This window comes from Babylonia areolata, chromosome 6 (genome assembly GCF_041734735.1).
Source record: "Babylonia areolata isolate BAREFJ2019XMU chromosome 6, ASM4173473v1, whole genome shotgun sequence".
NCBI lineage: Eukaryota > Metazoa > Mollusca > Gastropoda > Neogastropoda > Buccinidae > Babylonia > Babylonia areolata.
The window spans coordinates 37,331,524-37,340,909 of record NC_134881.1 but is presented as its reverse complement, the minus strand read 5'-3'; the positions used below and the strand labels follow the sequence as shown (position 1 = coordinate 37,340,909).

The following is a 9,386-nucleotide window of genomic DNA, read 5'->3' as shown; positions in this document are numbered from 1 at the left end:
GCAGTGCATAGCCTCTTGCTTGCTTCATAAATATACATAGCTAAATTAAAAAGAACTGTCTCATTTCTTGTTGACAACAACATATTTAGCCTAAAATGACATGGTTGGAGGGAGAGAGAGAGGGGGGGGAGAGAGAAGGGGAAGAGAGAGAGAGAAAGGGAGAGAGAGACAGAGAGAGAGGAGACATTTACAGACAGACAGACAGGCAGATAGGCAGACAGAGATAGAGAGATAGTGAGGCAGAGAGAGTGGGATAGAGAGAGATGGAGGGAGAGAGAGAGAGAGAGGGAGAGAGAGACAGAGAGAGAGGAGACATTTACAGACAGACAGACAGGCAGATAGGCAGACAGAGATAGGAGAGATAGTGAGGCAGAGAGAGTGGGATAGAGAGAGATGGAGGGAGAGAGAGAGAGAGAGAGAGAGGGAGAGGGAGAGAGAGAGGGGCACTGACACTAGTTTATTGAATAGGCCACAGCCCCTTTCAATGGGGGTTCACAGTAAACAGATACATTGTTATTTGCACGAGGGGAAAAAATTACATTTGTATATTTTGGTCTGCATTCAAGATCTGGGATCTAAGAGAGAGAAAGAGAGAGAGAGAGAGAGAGAGAGAGAGAGAGAGAGAGAGAGAGAGAGAGAGAGAGAGAGAGAGAGAGAACACAACACAGCACCTAACAACATAATGTAGTACCACACTGCAAAGCACAGCACATAACAACACAGCACAGCATAACACAACACAACACAGCACAGCACAGCACATAAAAGCACAGCATAACACAGCACAGCATAGCATAACACAGCAAAGCACAGCACATAACAACACAGCACAGCATAACACAATACAGCACAGCACAGCACATCACAGCACAGCATAACACAACACAGCAAAGCACAGCACATAACAACACAGCACAGCACAACACAGCCTAGTACAACACAGCAAAGCACAGCACATAACAACACAGCACAGCATAACACAACACAGCATAGCACAACAAACGCACAGCACAACACGAACACATCATAGCACAACACAGCACATAACAACACAGCACAACACAACACAACACAACGCAACGCAACACAACACAATAAGACACACTGCACAGCTTTAGCAACAGTTTTAAGATAAGCAACGGTGTTTGTTATGTTTTTCCCCTTTTTTTTGTGCATTGCTTTATTGCATTGCTTTTATTGCTTTATTTCAGTGCTATGATTAATGTGTCACTTTATTGTACACTTTTATTATTACTTTATTGAATTACCTTTTTGGGGGGGAGGGTGTGTGTGTGTGGGGGGGGGGGCGGACACAACATTCTCTGTGTGAAATTCACGCCACTCAACCCGATATGACCCAGTCGCCATGTTGCTGCGCCACCTGCAGTTGTTTTTTGACTCACTTGTGTAAACAAAGTGAGTATATGTTTTAACCCGGTGTTCGGTTGGCTGTGTGTGTGTGTGTGTGTGTGTGTGTGTGTGTGTCCATGGTAAACTTTAACATTGACATTTTCTCTGCAAATACTTTGTCAGTTGACACCAAATTAGGCATAAAAATAGGAAAAATTCTGTTCTTTCCAGTCATCTTGTTTAAAACAATACTGCACCTATGGGATGGGCACAAAAAAAAAAATGAAGCCTAATTATATGCAAACTGCATTTACTGTTATATTTATATTTTTTGTAAACTTGGCACTTTGATATGATATTCTGACACAACAAGAGCAGTCATTATTATCATTTTTTGTTCAAACAGGAACTTCTTTTGCTAAGCATGGAAGTTATATTTATTTTGCTAACGTTTTGATGCAGATAGTAAAAAAGGGAAATTACTCTGTAATTAATGCTAGGGGCCTTAATTTGCTTTAAACTGATCTTTCTCATCTTAAACATTACATTTTGAAATTATACTCAATACATAAAAAGCTTGTGTGTTTTACTCTCAGTGTACAGGGCTTTCACTATGTTCATTCGCCCAAGTGGTCTTTTTCGGAAAATACTAAAATCAATACGACGAGTGGACTTTATAGATCTGTTGGCTGAGCCCTGAAGGTCATGGGCAAAAATCAATTGCGTTCACATATTTATACACATTCAAAGCGCGTGCTCATATTCTTCGCGAACGCGAACGACGCCATTTTGTTTCAAGTTGTTGACCTGCCCATTCAAACCTATATTCAATGGACAGTACACGATAACATGTGATGGAAAGTTGGAGAAGGAGACCGTTAAATATTTATTCAGAGAAAGATTTGTGAACGCCTCATCACTTACTGGATTATGCCCCAAACTGCCATAAAAAATATCCACAGAATCAGTCGGAATTCACAGTTAAAAATTGTAAATCATGCGAGTTAATACCCTTGAACTGATCATGATGAAACGAAAAAATTTCCAGTCTTGACTTTTCTCAAAATGAAGTCCTTTTCACTTCTTACGACATTTAGAAGTACTTGTACTTGGCTCTACATGTTATTAGTTTAACAAAATACTAAATTTTCACATCAACTTTAAAACTATAAAACTAGAATGAACATAAAAAAGAAACTGAATCGACCGTGTCGTACTACATTCCCGGCGGGTGTAACTAAACTTGTACATCTATCTAGATCTAGTGAAAACAGCTAAATTTTGCAGTGTGATTGCAGCGATAGCCATTAAAAAGAATTTTTTATTGCCCTTAAAGATTTTTTGAATGCCCAAGATACACCAGAATAACATGATTTAAACAGCGTTCTCACTGTGAATACCGCAATTGATTTACCGCCCTTTCAAAAAGTATGTTCAAATATTAAATTTGTTAATAGGTTAAGGAGCCACGATAGTGTAATGGATAAGGCAGTTTCTTCTCACCCGAACACGCGGGGTTCGAATCTGGTTACGACTTTTTTTTTTTTTTTTTTTTTTTTTTTTTTAAACGCGAAGCTTCATAATAACAAATACAGAACACATTTTAACGATTAGATTTTTTTTTTTTTTAAAGTGTATCACAAGTGAGTCTTGAAGGCCTTGCCTCTCTTGTTTTGTTTTGTTTTGTTTTTTCGTCTGTGAGCGTATCTGTTTCACTTTCCAAGTGGCTTTTTCTACAGAATTTTGCCCCAAGTACAACCCTTTTTTTTTGTTGCTGTGGGTTCTTTAACGTGCGTTACGTATATGCGACATACATCGTCTCATCCGAATGGCTAAGTACCCAGACCACGACTTAAGGTCTAGTGGTGGGAGGTGGGGGTTGGGGGTCGGGGGTGGGGGTGTCAAATTTCCGGTCCGGGTATGGAATTCGAACCAGTGGTCACTCGCTTCCTAGTAGGGCGCATTACCACTGGGCCACTGCTCCACCTCTTTTAAGGAGAACTCCTCCTCCTTCTTCTGCTCCTCTTCCTCCTCCTTCTGCTCCTCTTCCTCCTCCTTCTTCTGCTCCTCTTCCTCCTCCTCCTTCTTCTTCTTCTTCGTGGGCTGCTCGTGTACACGAGTGGGCTTTTTCGTGTATGACTGTTTTTAGTCATACTCAGTTTTCGGGGTTGGGATGGGGAAGGGAATGCATATCGGGAATGATAGTGTTTCCACAATCCACCGAACGCTGACATGGATTACGGGATCTTTGACGAGCATATTTAATCTTCTGCATGCGTGTACATGCGAAGGGGGTTCAGGTCTGCACATCTGTTGACCTGGGAGATCTGAAAAATCACCACCTATTACACACCAGGCGCCATTAATTGCAATGTTTTTAAAAGCGAATATGTGAAATGCTTTTATTTGAGAACATATGTTTATTACTCTTGTTTAATCAAGTTATCCGCGTGTGTGGGGTGGAGGGGGGGGGGTTGCGGTGCGGGTGTATGCTGATTATCTGGTTGTGGTTTTCCGCAATTCATCTTTATTCTTATCTTATCTGTCTATTATAATCAATGTGCAGTATAGTAGGCTATGTTTATAATTATATTCAAATAATGTTTCTTAATTCTTTCTGTTTTTACATTAAGAATACTAGTTATTACCTGCAGTGTGTGGATGTATGTATGAAACGGTGTATGTGATATTTTTTACATTTGTATCTTCGTAATATTTGTAGGGGCTGTTGTTGGCTTTTACAGTTATGGTCCCCATGTTGTTTACTTGTCTATGTTGTGATAATGCACCTGACCAAATTTCTCCAGTTGGAGATAATAAAGTTATTCTTATCTTATCTTACCGAGATTCCAACCCGAGGCCCTCAGATTGAAAGTCCAACGCTTTAACCACTCGGCTGTTGCGCCCTTCAAATCGAACTTCGTTTTCGCACTCACCCGTCAGAGTATGACAGCACTATCTGACGTCAGACATAGTCGGCCTTTCTGTCTTGAAATACTGTCTCACGAGTAAAGAATGTTCCTCTTTTTGTTCTTTTGATGAATACTCCACTGATATAACCACTTCGCCAAAATTCTTCTCCTTTTTATCAAGTCAGCAACATACACCACTTTTTTTTTGTCAGTGTTTGAATTCCTTGTATAACCTTTTTCCTCCCATGACCCCAGCTTGTACCACGTCTTTCATGACTAAAAGACTGTCCCTTTTTCTCTGAAGACAGGGACCTGTCCAGCCTTTGCCACAGACGACGAAACTGAAACGGCGTGTTGGTGTTGGTGTCAAGAGAAAACTTTATTTATATTTATTCATTTATCTTTTTTTTTTTATTTACCTTTTTTGGATTGATTGATTGATTGATCATTCACTTATCTATTTATCTATTTTTATAGATCGCTTTTATTTATTTATTTATTGGCTTATTTATTCATTCATATATTTTTTATCGAAAATGTACTTGTCTGTTTTACATTGTCTGTTAAGAGCAAAAGCATTTATTTTCACATCGTGTGTGTTCGCTCGTGTGCTTGTTTACTGGGGCATCAGCAGAGAACCAAGGGATGCCGTGGCAGAATGGGCCAAGCGATGGACTTCTGATCCAGTGTTCACCAGTGGTCAGGGTTCGAGGCCCCGTTTCAGCCTGGTGTTGTGTCCTAGGGAAAGGCACATTACTTCGATTTTCCTCACTCCTCCCAGGTGTGAATGGGTACCAGACATCGGTTGGTGAAGGTAAAAACCGTGAGGGATGGTTCGTTTATTCATTTTTTGTCTGTTCATCTAAGATGATGATATTAGACTGAAAATAAATTATATCATTATTATTATTTGTATTATTAGTTTGCCTATCATAATGGTGATTATTATTATCATATTATTATCAAAAATCATCATTTGTGAAAATCAATGACAGGGGAAGAAATATTCAACTGAAAAGGGGGCGGTTAAGGTGGAGGGGGCGGGGAGGGGGGGGGGAGCGAGGGGGAGGGGATTGACGAAGGAAAAGAGAGAGAGAGAGCAGAATATGGAAAAGATAGAGAACAACATGTAAAATGGAGAGGGTGGGCGTCAGTGATTGGAGAAAGAAAAACATAATATTGGAAGAATGTGTGTGAGAGGGGGGATGTGGGAAGCGGGATTAGGACAGAAAATTAATCAATAACCAAATATTGTACGCACTACTTCTATATATTATTATTCGAAAAGAGGATGATGTGGGAACCGACAATAAACAACCAACTGGACTATTTAACACATAACTAGCTAAATTTAATAAAGATCATTTTGAAATACAGAAATTTGTCCCCCCAAAATAACATTTGAAACTGGTAACACGTGTTTAGTAATTTCCGGAGGCAACAAAGATTTCATTTCTAAACAGCGGGTTAAAACGTCCTCTACCGTTAAACGACCCTTGCAAATACATTCAACATTTTCACAATATTTTGTATATGGGGTATTTAGTAATAACCTAAATGCCATGCTCTTAACAGCCCTGCCAGTTCTTTTATCATTTAATAAAGCAGAAGTGTTAACTTCTAAAGACAGAAAGGAATTTAACATATTTCTTTCAACAATATTACACATTTCAGATGATGATAAACGATGAGGAAGTTCAATTGCATTTAAAGCGTTTTTAGCTCCGAGTTTTGCAAGATGATCTGCACGTTCATTAGAGAAAAGCCCACAGTGTGAGGGAATCCAGCACATTTCAATATTAGTTCCTCTCATTTGAATACAGTGAATCAAAAATCTTATTTCAAAAATGATGTTATCATTAATGTTTGTACAACTTCATGTGATAGACTGCTGAACTGATTTTGAATAGACACAAAACAATACATTAATCAAGTTTAGGGGCAGATCAATTAGATGTGTTAACGCTATATGAATGGCAATTAACTGAGCTGTAAAAATTGAGAAGCTCTTTCCAATATATGACTTTTCAACTTTCAAAGCAGGAATTGTATATCCAGAACCAGCAAACTGATTTTCTAGAACAGAACCGTCTGTATTTGTATTTGTATTGGTATTTCTTTTTTTTATCACAACAGATTTATCTTTGTGAAATTCGGGCTGCTCTCCCGTGGGAGACCGCGTCGCTACACTACGGCGCCACCTTTTTTTTTTTTTTTTTTTTTTTCCTGCGTGCAGTTTTATTTGTTTTTTTCTATCGAAGTGAATTTTTCTACAGAATTTTGCCAGGAACAACCCTTTTGTTGCCGTGGGTTCTTTTACGTGCGCTATGTGCATGCTGCACACGGGACCTCGGTTTAGCGTCTCATCCGAATGACTAGCGTCCAGACCACCACTTAAGGTGTAGTGGAGGGGAAGAAAATATCGGCGGCTGAGCCATGATTCGAACCAGCGCGCTCAGATTCTCCCTTGCTGCCTAGGCGGACGCGTTACCTCGAGGCCATCACTCCACATATATATATTCTTAAGTGATGGGGATGGTTCAGACAAGTGTGATTTGACCCGAGAAACTAGAATATTGGGATTTTCATCTTTCTTTATGTCACAATATTGAATGTCAAAAGCTGCTCCCGTTAATTCCCATAATGGAACTGTTGAAGTGCTCATAATTAGAGCAACATTTTGTGGATCTACATTCGATTGATTGATAGTATCAGACATGAATGTAGAAATAGTTTCTAGATTTCTGTTCTGTTTCGCTCGTTTCGAAAAAAAAGTTTGTCAAACCGTATACTGATCTCAGTTTTGACACAAGTTTCTGTAGCATTTGCTCTATTATATATTTTGCCGATGCTAGCTTTCTTAATTCATTAAGAGGAAGTATTCCTGCAGCTCTATACGACTGCATTGTGTTCGTATGAAACGGAACACCTAGAGCTAACTTTGTGGCTTTGCTATCTATGCGTTGCAATTTTTTAAGGTAAGCATTCGGAGCAGAGAAAAATACATCCTGTCCTTACGTCAATCTAGATCTTACCAGTGCAGTAGCGAGATGAATAAGTGTTTTTTAATCTTGACCCCAAGGTTGTTTACTGACGATTTTAAGAAAAATTAAGTTTAATTTGTCAAGTTCTGACATATAAATTGTTGATTAATATGATTGATATAACGCAAGCCTGTCTTCTTCCGCAAAGGTACGTTCAGTCAAACGGCTATATCATCAGCGTATTGGGTGAGATTTTTATACTTATGTTCGTATTTTGTTATGTACTATCCCCCCACCCCACCCCACCCCCCGACCCCCACTATTCCTTGTGACCCCGGTACACTTGGTAATAAAGACATATTCTATTCTATTCTTCTATTCTATATTTGCACAAACAATTTAGCAAATCATACAACATTATGTTGAAAAAAAAGTGGGGAACTTATAGATCCCCGAGGAATACCCATGCTTGCTAATTGATCTTGAAGACGACAATGATTGCCCAACTTTAGTGATGATGCTTCTTTCTGTCAAAAGAGATTTTATATACCTGTATACATTGCCATTAACCCAATGTTCTTTAGCTTAAACAGTAATCTGGCATGCCAAATGCGGTCATAAGCTTTTTGTACATCAAAGAACGTGGCCAAAACACTCTTTCTCTGTGAAAACTGTTATTTTATGTTTGTTGTTAGTTTTACTTGGTGATCTAAAGTAGATCTGCCCTTTCTGAATCCGGCCTGTGCACTCGGAATAATTCTATTTTTATCACAATAATAAGTTAGCCTCATCAATCTAATTTTCTCCATGATTTTTCCAACGTGCGATGTTATGGATACAGGTCCATTGCTCGATGGGTCTGACCGTGGTTCAGCTGATTACGGTGAAGGAGAGGATCAACAGGGCCCTGACTTCTATGCCGAGCCCAAGACACAGCGGATACGAACTCACTGTCCCTGTGGGTTAAAAATGCAATGACCATTAACCTTTAACCTTTTAATTAAGAATCACAAAATGATGAATTGATGGGGTTTGTTGTTGTTACTATTTTCTACAGCAGCTGGACTGGAGTTCGGAAAAGAATCAAAATTTATATTTCATGGTAGTTTATTTTGTTAATTACACACCATTTTGAAGACCGTTCTTAGGAGAGTTCAATATATTTTTAGAATCTTTTCTGTTTTCCTTTTTTCCGATTTAGTGAGGGGGAAAATGTGTTATAATAGGAATAAAAATGGGTGGGTGAACTGTCAATCGGTTCTTATTTGCACTTTTTAAAGTAAGGCTTTTGTTTTGAAATTAGTCACGCCGTCCAGCTGTGTACCTTATTCCCCATATTTCATTTTTATTTTCAGGCAACGGGCGACAAACTCTTGGTTTTCACCTTTGTTTGCTACTAGCGCTTTGTTTATTTTCAAAGAAACGGTCAAGACAATTTAGATCAACATAAAAAGAAGCAACGCCAAAGACAAGTGTGTGATCACGAAGATGAAAAACAAAACAAAAACAAAACAAAACAAAAAAAAACAAAAAAAACAAAACACATCAACCAAAGAATGTGCGCTTCAGTGCAAGCATCACACGCGCACACCAACACACACACACACACACACACAGAGTAACGAATAAAGGCATAAAAAAAATTAAAAAGAAAAAGAAACAGTACCTTCCTTTGATGACGCGATGACGCCGCCACTGGTCGTTCTCTCCTACACACAGCAGCCGTCAGTCGTCCAGCAGACACTGAACTGCACGCTATCCGGGAGCGGAGAGGACCACGAACCTCACCACACCCCTACTCCACCACCACACCGCCACTACAACACACACTCCGTCCTCATCTCTCTCTCCCTCCCCCCGTCGCCCAGCCTCCTTCCTCCACACCGTTCAATGCACCATCCCACACACACCCCAACCAACACCCACACCCACGCACACACTTCGGTCTCTTGTGCGTCTCCCTTACAACACTCCAGAAAAGAACTCGTCAACTTGGCTCAACCCCTCTCAATGTGGCGTCAAACACTTGCTGAGCCTTCCAGACCAACCTTCCATATGCCAGCCTATCTAGCGTCTGATCCCGCCATTGTAGAAGAACTGACTCACAAGAAGAGAAGAGACAGAGGACAGGGAAGATGAC

General features: G+C 39.8%; 1 pseudogene across 1 annotated transcript in view; it reads right to left on the bottom strand.

Moving 5' to 3' along the window:
* Nucleotides 1–9,034, bottom strand: part of LOC143283396 (small conductance calcium-activated potassium channel protein pseudogene) — a 37,342-nt pseudogene extending 28,308 nt beyond the window's left edge. The window contains exon 1 of the transcript XR_013055399.1: nucleotides 8,913–9,034. The product of XR_013055399.1 is annotated as a small conductance calcium-activated potassium channel protein pseudogene (transcript). The remainder of the gene's footprint in view (nucleotides 1–8,912) is intronic.
* Between the last annotated feature and the right edge of the window lie 352 nt (nucleotides 9,035–9,386).